Source organism: Rousettus aegyptiacus, unplaced genomic scaffold (genome assembly GCF_014176215.1).
Source record: "Rousettus aegyptiacus isolate mRouAeg1 unplaced genomic scaffold, mRouAeg1.p scaffold_m13_p_9, whole genome shotgun sequence".
Lineage (NCBI taxonomy): Eukaryota > Metazoa > Chordata > Mammalia > Chiroptera > Pteropodidae > Rousettus > Rousettus aegyptiacus.
In genome coordinates, this window is record NW_023416312.1 from 66,344,007 (window position 1) to 66,362,381 (window position 18,375).

Genomic DNA, 18,375 nt, shown 5'->3' on the forward strand with positions numbered 1-18,375 from the left:
AGTTAATTTCAAGAAGCAACAAGATGTAATTTTAACAAATTTTTTAAACCAAAATGAAAAACAACTCTAGTGTACTGTATGTCAAACAATATTCATTTAACCTTAAAAGCCAAATGTGTTTATTCAGACCTCAATTATACTCCAAGTGGTACCCTATGGAGCTCGAATGGCTTTGTTTTCTGGCAATGGGAGAACAAGTATTCGAAAATAGTCAAGAGCTAGGCTAAAATTAAGACTGTTTATAACTCCCATTGCTTCCATTAATTTTTGGGTGCCTTGAGCAGGTCGCAGAAGTAAACTGTGTCCTCTCAAAAGACAATGAAATTATGAGATATTCATGAAGATCAGCCTCAGACAGCATATCTATGCCAGCACGTGGCCACTTCTGATCCACATGCGACATCATAAACAGGGTGCCGATAGATACCAATTTATCTGGGACAACCCAGTTTTATGCTTGTTTTTTTCTGGCAGGCATAATTATTAAGATTGCCTCTTTTATTTTCCAAGGTGTCTTGATTTGGATGATAAATTATATGGTCACTGTAATAAAGGCAAACAGAAATTAAATGAATCCCTGAGACAGGGGACCTGATCTCTGACAAGAGAAAGTGATCTCTGTATTTTTAGAGAAACAAGTTGAAATCAGCAGAATTAGGGCAAATGATTAAAGGGCTTTGAGGGAAATTGAGAGAAGGCATAGAGTAAGAAAATGATCAGGAAATCTCTACCTACTACATCCCAGATTCTGTGGTGGGCCACTTTTTTAGCCAGTACTCAATACCTAAGCTAGAGATGAAAGAGGAAGTGGAAAGTTCTCTAGGGGCCTCTGCCAAACATCTAATTCTATAAATTCTGTTGAGAGAGAGAAGTGTGATGAAATCTGAGAAAAAAAATTTAAAGAACACTAGTATAAAGAATCTTCATTGGTAGACATTTGAGCTTCCAGTAATAAGGTATAGTACTGCAAACATTCCTCCAGCATCTTGTAAACTGGAAAGTCATTTTTTTTCGTTTGGGCTATCTTAGCATTTTTAACAAAATATCTGCCTGGAAAATACTAAGACACAGACAAAGGGAAACGTTCTGCCAGTAGTAGCAAGCCAAATCTGAAGAAGAGTACAAAAGCATTTATTCAGAAAAAATCAGAAATACATAATTTTTAAAAAACACATTGTGAGAGCAAATGGGTTTGCAGAAAGAGATCAGGGCAGAAGTAAAATATTAATGAGTTCTGGTCGAAATGGTGGGGTGGATGAATGCTGTGCTTGCCTCCTTCCATGACCACATTAATATTGCAACTATTATTAACCTGGAGAACTGTCTCAGGACTGGCTGTACATAACTCCTATAACTAAGGATATAAAGAGGAGACCACAATTGAGACTAGTGGGAGGGCAGAGATGAAAAAGGGGTTGGCCCCACACCTGCATGTGGCCATTGAACATCGGGAGGACTGTCTCAGCTGTGGAGGAGCGAGCGGCCCCGGCCCCACTCCAGGGCCCCAGCCTGGGGTTCCAGTGCCAGGAGTCCCTGCAGAATCTGGTTGTGAAAATCAGTGGGGATTTCAACTGTCTGGGTGAGATGGAGGGCTGCTGGAAACCCAGACATCCCTTTGAGAACCAGTGCACAGACTAGATTACTCACAGTTACTCACCCTAGGCTCTGGCAGAAGAACAGAAGCGCAGGAAGTACTGGAGAAATAGGGAGGGACTAAGTTGTGTGGCTTCAGGGTGAGGAATTGAAGGACAACTGCCATTTTCCCTATGTAGAGCCCTTCTCCTGTGTAGCCTACAGGAAGGTGCCATCTTGCCTGTGTTGAGTTCTCCTCCCTCATGACCAAATCTGAATTTACAATGGCCTGGTAAAATCCACTTGTTCCACTGGGTGACACTCTAGGAGGACCTTGCCCCATCCAACTCATGAACTGTTGGAGGCATATTCTTGGCTGTGTGGCCAGCCCTGCCCAGTCCTGTAAGCAGGAGACTTTTGGCAGAAACTAACAGGCCTCAACCTGCCCACCTCTGGGACGGTTTGGGTGGTGGGTGACTAGTCAAGGCCCCAGCTTCAGTGTTTCTTAAGCCAATCTCAGGAATCTTTGGGATGCAGGCAGTTGGTGGCTGTCCTTGGTGTGATCTGAGACATTTTTAAATGGCCAATCTCATGACTGGCACCAAGTCTGAGTTCGCACTAACCTGGGGGTGCTGCCTGACCCACCTTGATAACTTCTGGTGATCTCACCTCACCCAACTTGCATACCACTTGGGATTTCTTCAGCTGATGAACTCTGTGGAAAGCCAGCAGATGGCCTCAGACCTTGGGGTGCCCTGGACACTGTGCTGAGTTGACCCAGGCCCACTGCTGGTGGCAGCTGGGCTTGGTTCATCATGTGGCCTCTCTCACATGCCTCCAGGTCCAGAACAGACACCAACAAATTGCAGACCACTTTCTAGCTCCTACTAAGTACCCCAAGGTGGTCACAGGCAGCACCCTCCCAAGGTGGCCCAGAACCAACAGACTCAGAGATTGGTGTCAGACTAAAACAGAGAATCACCTGATTAGCCCCATAAGTGGCACATCCAAAGGGTGGTCTCAAGAGGCACACAAGCCCACTGGGGCAAATCCCACTCCATGGAGTCAGCCCCACACAGCAGCTCAAACCCTGTGGGAGTGGACTATCCTCACTACCTGTCAGTCAATCCCACTCACTGATGTGCCAACAACAATTAAGGCTCAGTGAGAACTTCAACAAAGAGATAGTAAGTATAAGAAAGGACATGGAAGCCATGAAAAAGAACCAGTCAGAAATGAAGAATACAATAACAAATGAAGAATACACTAGAGGGAATCAACAGTAGAGTCTATAAAGCAGAGGACTGAATCAGCAATTTGGAAGACAAGGTAGCAGAAAACACCCAATCGGAACAGCAACAAAAAAAATTTTAAAAATGAGGAAAGTTCAAGGGACCTTTAGGACAACATCAAATGCAACAAAATCTCATCATAGTGGTAACATAAGGAGAAGAGAGAGAGCAAGGAATTGAAAACATACCTGAAGAAATAATGATAGAAAACTTCCCTAATCTGGCAAAGGAAATAAACATATAAACCCAGGAAGCACAGAGAGTCCCAAGTAAGAAGAACCCAAACAGGCCCACACCAAGACACATAGTAATTAAAATGCCAAAAATTAAAGACAAAGAGAGAATCCTAAAAGCAGCAAGAGAAAGGCAGCTAGTTACTTACAAGGGAGCTCCCATGAGACTATCAGTTAATTTCTTAACTGAAGCTTTGAAAGCCAGAGGGATTGGCAGGAAATATTCAAAGGGATGAAAAGTAAGGACCTACAACCAAGACTAATCTATCCAGCAAAGTTATCCATTAATACTGAAGGTGAGAAAAAAGAGCTTCCGAGACAGAAAAAACTAACAGAGTTCATTACCATAAAGCCAATGTTACAAGATATGTTAAAAGAACTTCTTTAAGAAAAAGAAGGGTAAAAAACCATAAATATAAATAATAAAATAGTAATATTTATGTATGTATCAATAGTCAGTTTAAATGTAAATGGACTAAGTCTACAGCCCTGTCGCCCTGAACAAGCCCAATATCATCTGATCTCAGAAGCTAAGCAGGGTTGAGCCTGGTTAGTATTTGGATGGGAGACCACCTAGGAAGTCCAGGTGCTGTAAACACAAAAAATAAAATAAAATAAAATAAAATAAAATAAAATAAAATAAAGTAAAATAAAATAAGGGACTGTAAGCTGACAAAGTCTTTGCAGTTTGTAAGGTCAACCAAGGGTTGCTTTGACTAAAAAAAAATAAAATAAAATAAATAAATGTAAATGGATTAAATGCTCCAATCAAAGGCATAGCATAGCTGAATGGATAAGAAAACAAGACTCATACATATACTGTCTACAAGAGACCCACTTCAGACAAAGATACATGCAGACTAAAAGTAAAGGGATGGAAAAAGATATTTTATGAAAATGGAAATGGAAAAAAGCTGGGGTAGCCACTATTATGTCAGACAAAATAGACTTTAAACAAAGCCTTTCATAAGAGACAGAGAAGGACATTACATAATGATAAAAAGATCAATGCAACAAGTGAGTATAAGCCTAGTAAACATTTATGGATCCAACAAAGGAGTGCCTAGATATATAAAGCAAATATTAACCAACATAAATGGTAAGATTGACAATAATAGTCATAGTAGGGGCCTTTAACACCCCCAATGGACAGATCCTCCAGAGAGAAAATCAAGGAAACAGTAGACTTAAATTACACACTAGACCAGATGGATTTGATATTTTAGAATGTTTCACACAAAAAAACAGAATATACATTTTTTCAAGTACACATGAAATATTTTCTAAGATACATCCCATGTCATGTCACAAAAAGAGTATTAATGAATTTAAGAAGATTCAAATTACATCAAGCGTCTTCTCTTACCACGATGGTATAAAATTTGAAACCAATTATAAGAATAAAATGAAAATACACAAACACATGGAGACCAAATAATATTCTACCAAATAATAAATGCATTATCTATGAGATCGAGAAATAAATCAAAAGATACTTTGAGAGAAATTAAAATTAAAACAAAATGACTCAGAATCTACAGAAAACAGCAAAAGCAGTCCTAGGAGGAAAATTCATAGCAATATAGGCCTACCTCAAGAAAAAAAAAAAATTAGTGATGTCAGAAACATGGAAGAGTGAGAGACGTCCATAGGCCTCTCCTCTTGAAACAACAACAAGCTGAACATTTAAAACTCAACAAAAACACCCAGACTGCACACCGACACTTCTGAGTGTGAATCTGCACATACGAACTACCACAGGTCAGAATCCCAGGAGTTTGGCAGTAGACTGGGAGAAAAAGGAAGCTGCCTCTTGCAGTCAGAGCTCCTTGTAGGAGGAGTGGGGAGGGGATAAGGTGCAGTGCATTCTCTAAACAGCCCTGCCTGGGAGAGCTGTAAGGCCCACACAGCCAGCGGCAGTGCCCAGGTATCAGGGAATAAAGCAGAGAAGTGAGGATGGCAGAGAAGTGTGAATGGCAGAGAAACAGCAGTTGATTATTACTAGCTGTGGTTGCAAAACATGAGGCTGAGCCACAACTCCCATGCCTCAACCCAGAGGACACCTCCCCACATATCCTCCAAGACTAAACACCACACAGCCCCCAGGGGAATCAGGGATGAAAAAGGGGAAATTATGACAGACACCATAAAAGTACAAAGGATCATACAAGAATACTATGAAAAAGTATATAACACCAAATTTAATAACCTAGAAAAAATGGACCAGTACTTAGAAAAATATAACCTTCCTAGACTGAATCAAGAAGAACTGGAAAATCTAAATAGACAGATCAGCAGTATGGAAACTGAAACAATCATCAAAAACCTACCAAAAAGGAAAAGTCCAGGACCAGATGGCTTCACCAGTGAATTCTACCAAAAATTCAAAGATTTAATACCTACTCTCCTAAAACTCTTCCAAAAAATTGAAGAGGAGTCAATACTTCTCAACTCATTTTATGAAGCCAAAATTACCCTGATACCAAAACCTGGTAAAGATAACACAAAAAATGAAAATTACAGGCGAATATCTCTCATGAGCACAAATGCAAAAATCCTAAATAAGATACTAGTGAACTGAATACAGCAACATATTAAAAAGGTTATACACCATGTTCAAGCGGGCTACATCCCAGGGCACAGGGATGGTTCAATATGTGAAATTTGATTAACTGATACACCACATAAATTAAAATTAAGAATCATATGATCATATCAATAGATACAGAAAACCCTTTTAAAAGATACAGCATCATTTATGATCAAAACACTTAATAAAATCGGTACCTTATCAAAATAAAGGCCATCTATGACAAATCCTCAGCAAACATGATACTTAATGGTGAAAAACTACAAACCATGCTCTAAGATTAGGAACAGTGCAAGGCTGTCCACTATCACCACTGTTAATTAATATAACATTGGAGATCCTGGTGAGTGCCATCAGACAAGAGAAAGACATAAAAGGAATTTAATAGGAAATGAAGAAGTAAAACTGTCACTATTTGCAGATGACACAATTCTCTCTATATATAGAAAACCCTAAGACTCCACAAGAAAACTACTGGAAACAATAAGCAAATACAGGAATGTCTCTGGATACAAAATCAATGCCCCAAAATCCATAGCATTCCTATGCTCCAATAATGAAGTGTCAGAAAAAGAAGTGGAAAAAATAATTCCATTTGCAATTGAAACAAAAAGAATAAAATATCTAGGAATAAATTTAATGAAACGTTAAGTACCTATATAATAAAAACTATAAGATCTTATTAAAAGAAATCAAAGAAGATACAAAGAAATGGAAAAAACTGAAAGATAAAAATCATGTGATCAAATTAATAGATGCAGAAAGGACATTCAACAAAATCAGCATCCATTTATGATAAAACCCTCAGCAAAGCAGGAATAGAGGGAACATACCTCAATATAACAAAGGCCATATACAACAAACACAAAGCTAACTTCATACTCAACAGAGAAAAACTAAAAATGTTTTCCTTAATATCGGGAATGAGATAAGGATGTTCACTTTCACCACTTTTATTCAACATAATATTAGAATTCCTCGCCATAGCAATCAGACAAGAAAAAGAAATAAATGGCATCTAAACTGGAGAGGAAGAAGTAAAACTGTTGTTACTTGTATATGACATGATATTATATATAGAGAACCCTAAAGAGTCCACTAAAAAGCTGTTAGAATTGATAAATGAATTCAGTAAAGTAGCAAAATACAAAATTAATATTCATAAATTAGATTCATTTTTATATATCAATAATGAACTATCAGAAAGAGAAATTAAGAAAACAATACCACTTACAATTGCAAGAAGAACAATAAAATATCTAGGAAAAAATCTAACCAAGGAGGTAAAAGTCATGTACTCAGAAAAGGATGTCATGAAGAAGGCATTGAAGAATGTACAAATAAATGGAAGCATATACCGTATTCATGGACAGAAAGAATTAACTGTTAAAATGTTCATGTTACCCAAAGCAATCTATAGAATCAATGTAATTCCTATCAAAATACCAATGGCATTTGTCACAGAACTAGAACAAATACGCTTTTGTTTTTTTTAAGTTTATTGGGGTAACACTGGATAATACAAGTACATAATTTTCAGGTGTACATTATAATTTGACATCTATCTATATGCTCTAATGTGTGATTACCACCCAGAGTCCAGATTCCTTCAGCCACTATATATTTCATCACCTTTACCCACTTCACTCTCCCCAAAGCCCCTTATATTGGACTCCCTTTACCCTATCAACTGCTTCCCTCCTCCTGCACCACCTACCCTCTGGTAACCACTAGTCCATTGTCCATGTCCCTGAATCTTTGTTTGTCCTGTTCATTTGTTGCTTTTAGGTTAACATCCCACATATAAGTGATATCTTGTGACTTTCAACTTTTTCTGATTTTTTTCGCTTAGCATGATTATCTCGAGGTCCAACCAGGTTGTCACAAATGGCAAGATTTCATCTCTTCTTATGGCTGAGTAATATTCCATCGTATATATGCAACCACAGTTTCTTTAGTCGATCATCTATCGTAGGACACTTTGGTTGCCTCCATATCCTGGACACTGTGAGTAATGCTGCTATGAACATCGGTGTGTAAATATCTTTATGGATATGAGATTTCAAATCTTTGGAGTAAATACCCAGTAGAGGGATTGCTGGATCATACGGTAGATCAATTCTTATTTTTCTGAGGAACCTCCATACTGCTTTCCATAGTGGCTGTACCAATATGCAGTCCCACCAGCAGCATATGAGGGTTCCTTTTTCTCCGCTCCCTCTCCAACATTTGTTATTACTTGTTCTGTTGATTATAGCTATTCTAACAGGTGTGAGATGGTATCTCACTGTGGTTTTGACTTGCATTTCCCTAATAGCTAGCGACGTTGAGCATCTTTTCATATATTTGTTGGCCATTTGTATGTCCTCTAGGGAGAAGTGCCTCTTCAGGTCCTCTGCCCATTTTTTGATTGGATCGTTTGTGTTTTGCTGTTACTGAGTTGTATGAGTTCTTTGTATATTTTGGATATTAGTCCCTTTACAGAGGCATTGCTTGCAAATATATTTTCCCATTTGGATGGCTGTCTCTTTACCTTGCTGACAATTCCTTTTGCTGTGCAGCTTTTAGTTTGATGTAGTTTTATTCATTTATTTTACCTTTTACTTCCCTTGCCTTTGAGGTCAAATTCATAAAATCCACTTTAAGTCCAAGGTCCTTGAATTTAGTTCCTATGTTTTTTTTCCATGCATTTTAAGGTTTCAAGTCTTATATTCAGGTCTTTAATTAATTTTGAGTCAATTTTGGTGTGTGACGATAGACAGCGGTGTAGTTTCATTCTTTTGCAGATGACTTTCCAGTTTTCATAGCACCATTTGTTGAAGAGGCTTTCATTTCTCCACTGTATTATTTTTAGCTTTTTTGTTGAAAATTATTTGCCCATATAAATACGAGTTTACTTCTAGACTCTTGATTCTGTTCCACTGGCCTCTGTGTCTGTTTTTCTGCCAATACCATGCCGTTTTGATTACTGTCCCTTTGCAGTACAATTTAAAGTCAGGCAGAATGATGCCTCCTGCCTCATTCCTTTTTCTCAGGATACCTTTGGCAATTCAGGGACTTTTGTGCTTCCATGCAAATCTGATGATTTTTGTTCTATTTCTTTAAAAAATGCTGATGGGATTTTGATGGGGGTTGCATTAAATCTGTATAATGCTTTAGGTAAAATGGTCTTTTTAACTATGTTGATTCTTCCAATCCATGAACATGGAATATTTTTTCCATTTCTTTGTATCTTCTTTGATTTCTTTTAATAAGATCTTATAGTTTTTATTATATAGGTACTTAACGTTTCATTAAATTTATTCCTAGATATTTTATTCTTTTTGTTTCAATTGTAAATGGAATTATTTTTTCCACTTCTTTTTCTGACACTTCATTATTGGAGCATAGGAATGCTATGGATTTTGGGGCATTGATTTTGTATCCAGAGACATTCCTGTATTTGCTTATTGTTTCCAGTAGTTTTCTTGTGGAGTCTTAGGGTTTTCTATATATAGAGAGAATTGTGTCATCTGCAAATAGTGACAGTTTTACTTCTTCATTTCCTATTAAATTCCTTTTATGTCTTTCTCTTGTCTGATGGCACTCACCAGGATCTCCAATGTTATATTAAATAACAGTGGTGATAGTGGACAGCCTTGCATTGTTCCTGATCTTAGAGAGAATGTTTGTAATTTTTTACCAGTAAGTATAATGTTGGCTGATAGTTTGTCATATATGGTCTTTATTATGTTAAGATACTTTCCTTCTATATGAATTTTGTTAAGTGTTTTGATCATAAATGGAAGCTCTACCTTGTTGAAGGCTTTTTCTGTATCTATTGATACGATCATATGATTTTTACTTTGTAATTTTTTATGTGGTGTATCATATTAATTGATTTGCATATGTTAAACCATCCTTGTGCCCCTTGGATGAAGCACACTTGATCAGGTGTATAATCTTTTTAATATGTTGCTGTATTCGGTTTACTAGTATCTGATTTAGTATTTTTGCATCAGTGTTCACGCGAGATATTGGACTGTAGTTTTCTTTTTTGTGTGTTATCTTTACCAGGTTTTGGTATTAAGGTAATATTGGCCTCATAAAAGAAGTATTGCCTCCTCTTTGATCTTTTTGGAAGATTTTGAGGAGAATAAGTATTACATTTTCTTTGAATGCTTGGTAGAATTCACTGGTGAAGCCATCTGGTCCTGGACTTCTCCTTTTTAGTAGGTTTTTGATGATTGTTTCAGTTTCCATACTGCTGATCTTCTTGATTCAGAATAGGTAGATTGTATTTTAAAATATTGGTCCATTACTTCTAGGTTATTAAATTTGATGTTACATACTTTTTCATAGTATTCTTGCATGATCCTTTGTATTTCTCTGGTGTCAGTCGTAATTTCCCATTTCATCCCTGATTTTGTTTGTGTCCTTTCTCTTTTTTCCTTTAGTGAGTCTAGCCAGTGGTTGTCAATTTTATTAACCTTCTGAAACAACCAACTCCTTGTTGTACTTATTTTTTCTTTGCTTTTTTTGTTTGTTTGTTTTCAATTTCATTTATTTCTCTTCTAATTTTGATATTTTCTCTCCTTTGGCTCTCTTTAGGCCTCATTTGTTCTCTCTTTCCTAGTTTTTTAAGATGAAGCGTTAGGTTGTTTACTTGGGCTCATTTTTGTTTTTGGTGGTAGGCCTGTAATGGTATGAACTTTGCTCTTATGACCGCTTTTGCCATGTCCTAAAAGCTTTGATATGTTGTATTAGCATTATCATTCATTTCTATGTATCTCTTAATCTCTCTTTTTATTTCTTACCTGACCCAGTTATTCTTCAGTAATATGTTGTTTAATCTCTATGTATTTGTGGTTCTTCCTGATTTCTTTCTGCAATTGGCTTCTAGTTTGAAAGCATTATGATCAGAGAATATGGCTGGCATGATTTCAACCCTCTTATATTTCTTGAGGCTAACTCTGTTTCCCAGTACGTGGTTGATTATTGAGAATGTTCCATGTGCATTAGAGAAGAATGTGTAAGCAGCTCTTTTGGCATGGAATTCTCTGTATATGTCAATAATGTCCACTTGGTCTAATGTGTCATTTAAGGAAGTTATTTCCTTGTTGATTTTCTGTTTGAACGATTTGTCAATTTCCGATAGTTTGGTATTTAGGTCCCCTACTACGATAGTTTTTTGGTCTGTTTCTCCCTTTAGTTCTGTTAGTAATTGCTTTACATATTTCGGGGCTCCTTGATTGGGAGCATAAATATTAATAAGTGTTATGTCTTCTTGGTGCATGCTTCCCTTTATCATTATGAAGTGTCCCTCAGTATCTTTCTTTACATTTTTTATATTTTGAAGTCTATTTCATCTGATATTAGTACTGCTACTCCTGCTTTTCTCTGAATGTCATTTGCTTGAAATACCATTCTCACCCTTTCACTTTGAGTGTATATTTGTCTTTGGAACTGATATGTGTCTCCTGGAGGCAGCATATGTTTGGGTTTTGTTTTTTGATACAATCTGCAACTATGTGTTTTTTTTTATTGGTGAGTTCAATCCATTTACATTTAGGGTGATTATTGAACTAGGAGGTCTTCTTATAGCCATTTTATCTTTTGGTTCCTAATATCTCAGTGTTTCCATTGCTTCCTTATCTTTGTGTTTCTGTTTTCCCTATTTTGTTTGGCTTCTATCGATTTTGCCTCTGCTTCTTCTTGTTTTATGTTATATACTTCTGTTCTGAATCTTTGGCATTTGCTTACCATTATGAATATGTAATGAATAGTAGTATATACAGTCGTCCTTTTTCTTCTGCATATGCCGTATCTCCGTTCCCCTTTGTGAATTTGGATCTTTGAATTCTCCTCTTTTCAGTCATTGTTGCCTCAATTTGTCCCTTCATATGATGAACATTTATTACTATCTTACTATAGCAAATCTTGCTTATTTTAAGCTTATAGTGCCCTGTTCCTAGTAAGGGTTACACTCCTCTGCTTCTATCAGCCTGCTAGTCACCTTACTCCTAATTATGTATTTTCTTTTTGTCTTTCTGTTTTAGGTGAGCTGATGCCTTTCAGTATTTCCTGTAGTGCAGGTCTCATAGTGGAGAATTCCCTCAATTTTTCTATGTCTGGACAGGTCTTTAATTCTCCTTCATACCTAAAGGAGAGCTTAGCTGGATACATTTTTCTTGGCTGGCAGTTCCATTCATTAAATAGTTTGAATATTTGATTTCACTCCTTTCTGGCTTGTAAGGTTTGTGCTCAGAAGTCCAACGATAATCTAATGGGTTTTCTTCTATAAGATACCATCTTCTTTTCCCTGGCTTAACTGAGAATTCTTTTTCATTGATTTTTGATGATTTTAATATGATATACCTTGGTGAAGGCCTTTTGGGTTGAGATAATTGAGTATTCTGTTGACTTATTGAAATCCAAGCTCTAGCTCATTCCTTAGATTTGAGAAATTCTCATCAGTTATTTGTCTGAACATGCTTTCTTATTCCTGCTCCTTTGCCTGCCCTTCGAGAATGCCCATTATTCTTATGTTTTCTTTTCTGATGCTATCTGATAGTTCTTGTATTTCTCTTTCATTATTTTTCATTCTTTAATTTCTCTCTTCTTCCTTCTGATTTATTTCTAGACTCTGCCTTCAATATCACCAGTCCTTTTCTCTTTTTTGTCAACTCCATTTCCCAAACTTGATATCTCCTTTTCCAACTCCTGCAGTGTGTTCTTCCTCTCCAGAAGTTCTGTTCAGCAATTTCTGAGGGTTTCAATCTCCTTTCTAAAGAAGTCATTGTGCTCATCTAGTTTTTTTTTTCAATTCCTGATATTGTTGATATGACTCGTTTCAGATCTCGCTGAATTTTTTCAGAAGTGCTTTCCTAAATTCTCTGTCATTTAAGTTGCATATTTCTATGTCTGTAAGGTTATTTTCTGGTGATTTTTCTCTTTCTTTCTGAGATGCCTTGTCGCCCTGGTCATTCATGGTGTTAATGGACTATTTCCACCTGGCATTAATGTAAGTGTGTTCTGCTTTTTTTTTCCCCAGAAAGATTTATTATATAATGGTCCCTAGCCTGTTGCAAAGAAGGCACTCTTCTTTTGGTTTCCAGTAGGTGGTGTCTAAGCCTCTTGGATTTCTGCTTTATATAAAGTCTTAATAATGTCTTTTTTCCCTGATAGATGTTTAATCATGCTTGTTACCCTCAGTCTCAGTTCCTTTCAGTGATAGTGTTAGTGATAGTGTCAGTAGCGGTTGCTCAGATTCCCGAGCTCTGTAGTGTTCGGTCTCGGAGGGTATGGGGGGAGGGGCCCTCTGGGTTGGGGGATGAGGTCTGTGGCTTAGCCTCCGTTTTGCAACTCTGGCTGGTAAAAATCAACTGCAGTTTCTCTGCTGTCCCCGCTTTTCTGTCATCCCCAATTCTCTGCCTTCTGCCCTGATGATTAGGCACTGCTGTCAGCCACATGGAGCTCACAGCTTACCTAGGCAAGGCTGTTCATGAAACTTGCTGCTCCTTCTCCCCTTTACCTCCCCCTACAGGGAGCTCCAGACAGATGCTGCAAGAGGTAGCTTCTTTATTTCTCCCAGTCCGCCACACAACATCTGGGGTTCTGACTTGTGGTAAGTCTTATGTGCTGATCCCATGCTCAGACATGCTGGTATGTAGTTTTGGTGTTTCTTGTTGAATTTTAGATGTTTGTTGAGTTTTATTGTTGTTTCAATGGGAGAGATCTAGGAACATCTCTCAGTCCACCGAGTTTAATCCAATCTCCCCACAGTTTCAATTTTATATTTACATGTATTATTATTTGATAAATATTGTCTTCTCCACTAAATTACATGAGGGCAGTTCCACATCTGTTTTGTTCTCATTTGTATCTCCCACACCAGCATAGTGCCAGGTACTTATTGGTTTCCTGACAAATGTTTGCTGAATTGAAGAAGGTAGATATTTACACTCAAACCTTTTAAGTCTAGAAAGAGAGAAGGGTGAACAAAGGCATTCCCCTATGGTTGAGAGTGAATAGGTTGAAGCCTTGATGGAGAAAAATGAACAGTGTAGTCTTTTAAAATTATTTGACTATGCCAATTTTCCATGCATGTCCTCTCTCCTCCTTTACTTCTCTGCACTAGGAGAGGACCCTGTCATAGGCCTATGAATGACTCCCATCCAGTAGTGTAAGAACTTGAGACTCTAGAGCCAGGCTGTCAAGTTTTAAATTCTAGCTAGCCACTTACTACCACGTATCCTTGGGCAAATCTCTTAACTTCTCTGCCTCAGTTTCCTTACCTTTAAAATGTGGATAATAATTATTCCTACTTTGTCATAAGGATCAAGGGAGCTATTGCACATCTAAGTGCTTCAACCATTGTCTGCCACATAGTAAGTGCTACATATGTACATTGTGTACCAAATGCAATCTTGGCTCTCAATACAGCTGATAGCTTACTCCAAATACCTCTCCTTCATCTACAGTCCAAGTACATAGCCTTCCCCTTTGCTTTGGCAAGATAGGCAGGAGACAGGAAGTAAACATGATAAATGGGTAGAGGGAAGCTGGGTGTGGGTTTGGGTTTGAGGCCTGCCTGCCCAGAATGTGGCAGCCATACAATCTCTGAAGAGATTTTTGCTTCCAATAGTTTTTCTTAAGGTTCCAGTGGCTGTTTGTGCTGTACTTCTAAACCAGATGAGGTTTGTTGAAGTGCCAGAAATGACACACACCCTGCCAACACTCTCCTGACCGTCCTAGCCTCAGAGATATGTCTAAACAACTGAGGTCAGGGCTGAGATTCAATCTGCAGCTAATATTGCTGTCTGACCCAGGAAGAAAGGTACACATTTGTGTTTGATGACAGTGTAGAGAGCCTGTTTCAATGGGGCCTTTTATATTAAGGTTTGCAAGTTCAGTACTCAAAAGGTTATTTCTTCGGCAGTATTTTGCCTTCAATTAGGGTGACCAGCATAGGGGATAACTGTGTATGAATTCACTGCTGTATAAGTAATATGCTTATACAAGATATACCTTTGTAAAAACAACATTTCAACAGGAAAATAACTTGGTGCTTCAAAATTTAGAACATCAAAGAGATTCAATCACATTATATACAACTGAAAGACATAAAGAAATTAAAGGCAGAGAAAAAAGCATCAATTTTATGAAAGTGTAGGATTTAGTTGTTATAGGGCAAGATGAAAGAGAATGGTTTATTTAGGCTGGAGAAGAGATGGCAAAGAAAGGACTTAACGAAATGTCAACTATGTGAAGGGACAATACGTGATCAGTAATAACTAGCTTTTATCTGTTGCTTCTGAGGACATAATAAAAGAAAATAAATTTAAATTGTGACAAGAGTACTGGAGAAGATGGTTAGTTCCAGGATCTGTTACCACAAGAAGGACTAGAAATAAAGTTCTATATTTGGAAATTGAGTAAATACAAAAGCAAGACTATCAGAGATAGTGGAGAAGATATAATTCTACTTAACCCCAGGATATTAAATATAGTAGTTATTCTAGGAACTATAATTATTGTTATTTACTGAGCAATAACTCTGTACTAGACCTTCTCCTAGCACTCTGTATTATCTCACCTAATTTTTACCATCTTTCCATTGCTCATAGATTTTATAATCTCCATTTTCATAGCTAAGAGAACTGAGGTCCTGAGTAGTAAAGTAGCTTGTCCAAGGTAACATCCCTAGTAGGTGATAACTCTACTGTAATGTCAAATCTATGTTCTTTGCTTCAGGGCCTATGCCCTTTGTACTATATTGCCTCTTGGAGGCAATAATATTTTTTTGTGTGCGTGTGTGGTTTCAATTCTTTTATTAATAGTTTTTCAGTTTAGATTTCACATACCCTTTTGTCCAAGCAAAATAATCTCAGCCTAACAACTGGATTATAGCAAATAGCTGGTTAAATCAGCAACCACATATACACATCTCTTCTCAGTATGGACTCTGTTCCTTTTGGAGCAGACTCAAGTCAAATTGAGGCAAAGATGGAAAAAGAGGTGAGAAAAAATGCCAATCTTTCCTGAATGAAATGTAATAGCTGTACTGAGGTTCAGTACATACACACTTGAGAAATAGGTATGAAAAGATCCAGGTATTGAAATATAAATCAAATTAGGCCATAAGTAAATCCATACTGACTTGTGAGGGCTGGTACAAAGAGCATATTAAAAGGGACGAGTAATACCGATACTCAGAATAAGGTCATTTCTTTTAAAAAAAATAACTATAGTGTTTTTAAGTGAAGTGGGGAAAAAAACAAAATGGGGATCAGGAATGACATGGTAATTATCATGGTAATTTCCTGTTGACCATGAACCAATGTATAGTCAATACCATCTACCACAGTCAATCAGCAATTCAGAGGAAAAAAACACAACAATACTATCCTATTTTAGTAGCATCTAATTCAAACCATTATTAACTTTCTGGTAATACTTCCCAGCAAGGGTGCATTCATTCAAAGAGCCTAGCACACTGGGGATGAACCAAAAACAGCTTCTCAATCAATGAGCTTATAAACTGGTGGGGATGATAAGACGTGTGCACAAATAATAAAAAAACAAAATGTAACAAGGTAATAAATGCTACTAGAGAAACATAGGTGTGGTATTGGGGGGTACTAGAGAGAAGGGAGGTTTACTCCTAATTTACAAGATTAGTAAGTAACTTCCAGTTATAAAATAAATAAACCATGGGGATGTAGTGTACAGCACAGGGAATATAGTCGATAATTTTATAAAAACTTTGCACGGTTGACAGATGGGTACTAGGCGCATCCTAATGTATATAAATGTTGTACACCTGAAACCAATATAATGTTGTACAACAACTATACTTTAATAAAATTTAGTTTTTAAAAAAGGTTCAGAGAAGAGGTAATATTTAGCCTGGCCTTTTAAAGATAAGCAAAATTTAGGTGTAGAGAAATTAGGGATGTAGGTGGGGAGGCAGAAAAGAGAGAAAGGCCTTCCAGTTAGTATTTAGCAAAATATAAGTTGTGGAGTACTTGTGTTTGAATCTGAGGAGGCTGCATTTGGATACCAGATCTTGAGGAATGGACAAGATTTTCAGTCAGAGATGGAGGGAAAGGGTTTTCCAGAAAAACAACACTCCCTCCCCCAACCCATACTGTATATGTGCAGTCATTACCTAGGCTGCTGTTTTGTCTGCTTTCCCTTCTAGTTCCTAGTCATAAAATAACCTCCACTCATTCACCCCAAATTTGATTGTCATATAGTTGGAACAAGATACTCTGACCAATCAGAAACTGCCATTGATTACTTTTCTATTGGCTTACTCAGGTTTTAAACTTCTAATAGGCTCAATTTAAGTGCACTAAAATAAGATGTAAACGATTGTTTCAGGCCACCCCCAGTCATCTACATGGTTCCTCAAAACCATGGCCTAGGATCACCTACATCAGAATGCGCTATGGGGCCTGTTACAATGCACAATCAGGGGCCCACTCCGAAGCCATTTAATCAGAATCTCTGCAGTTATGGTCTGAGGATCTAAATTTAAACAAATTTTTCAGGTGATTCTGAAGCACACTAACATCTGAGAAATATTGAAGGCTGGAAGAGAAAGCAAAGTATAAAGGTAAGAGAGCACAGGAATGATGTGAGTGGAACCTGAGGTGCATGAATGGGAGAATGTGAACTTTTAAAGGTAAGTTGAGTTAGAGTACAGAAGGCCTTCACTATCAGAGTCAGAGAATTGAGATGTATTTTACTGGAAAAAGGAAGCCATCCCTTTTATTGGCAGAGTGGAGTGGTTAAAATCCTAGAGTCTGGAGTCAGACTGCCAGAGTTCAAATCTTAGCTCCCTGATTCACTAGCTATGATCTTGGACAAAGTTCTTAACTTTTTTCTGCTTCATTATCTATGAAATGGGGATAATAATCATACTCACCACACAGGGTTGTCATGGATTAAATGAGTTCATATCTGTAAATTGCTCAGAACTGTGACTATCACACACAAGTATGATATGTGTCAGCATAAAGACTTTTAAGCAAAGGTGTATCATGGTTAAGGTTATCTTCTTGGAAGATTAAGCTGGCAGTAATGTATATTTATTCCACATCACAAGATCCTATATAATTTTTTTGCCCTCTCAGTGGTTCTCAACTTTGGCTACACTTTGAAATCACTTCTGTCACCCTCCCCTCCATTGGTGCAGATGTAAATTTACCAAGGTAATTCCAATATGCACTCATCGTTGAAAACTAATATATTTCAAATTTGTCCATTTTTTTGGTTGTTGTTTTTGAATCCTAATTATATTCAAGATACTGTGTTAGGTTCTTTTCTTAAGTTATCTCATTTAAACCTCACTACCATTTGGAGGTAGAAATTAACATTATCCTCACTTTAAAGATTGTTAGAAAGCTTGAGTACATTGCTTGAGATCACTCAGCTAGATAGTAACAGGGCTGGGATGAGAGCCAAAGCAGTCTGGCTCCAGAGGCTCTATTCTGAACCATTACCCTGCACTGTGTCCCCAGACCAGATACCCACCCTCCCACACTAGAGAAATGGCTCCACTCACTTTCTTCCTGGACTCTACACTTACTCTACTGCCTCCTTCCAATCTAGTCTGAACACCACAGTCAGTGAGATCTTTAAAGACATCAAATGGATCATGTCATGCCCCTCAGCACAGTATTCCAATGGCTTCCTAAAG

The 18,375-nt window shown here is 37.5% G+C and overlaps 1 protein-coding gene and 1 pseudogene across 6 annotated transcripts in view; one reads left to right on the top strand and one right to left on the bottom strand.

The window, feature by feature from the left end:
* CHRDL1 (chordin like 1) overlaps positions 1-18,375 on the bottom strand; it is a 138,051-nt gene that overhangs the window by 33,087 nt on the left and 86,589 nt on the right. The gene's annotated exons all lie outside the window — the stretch shown is intronic.
* LOC118608558 lies at positions 3,577-3,695 on the top strand (annotated as a pseudogene).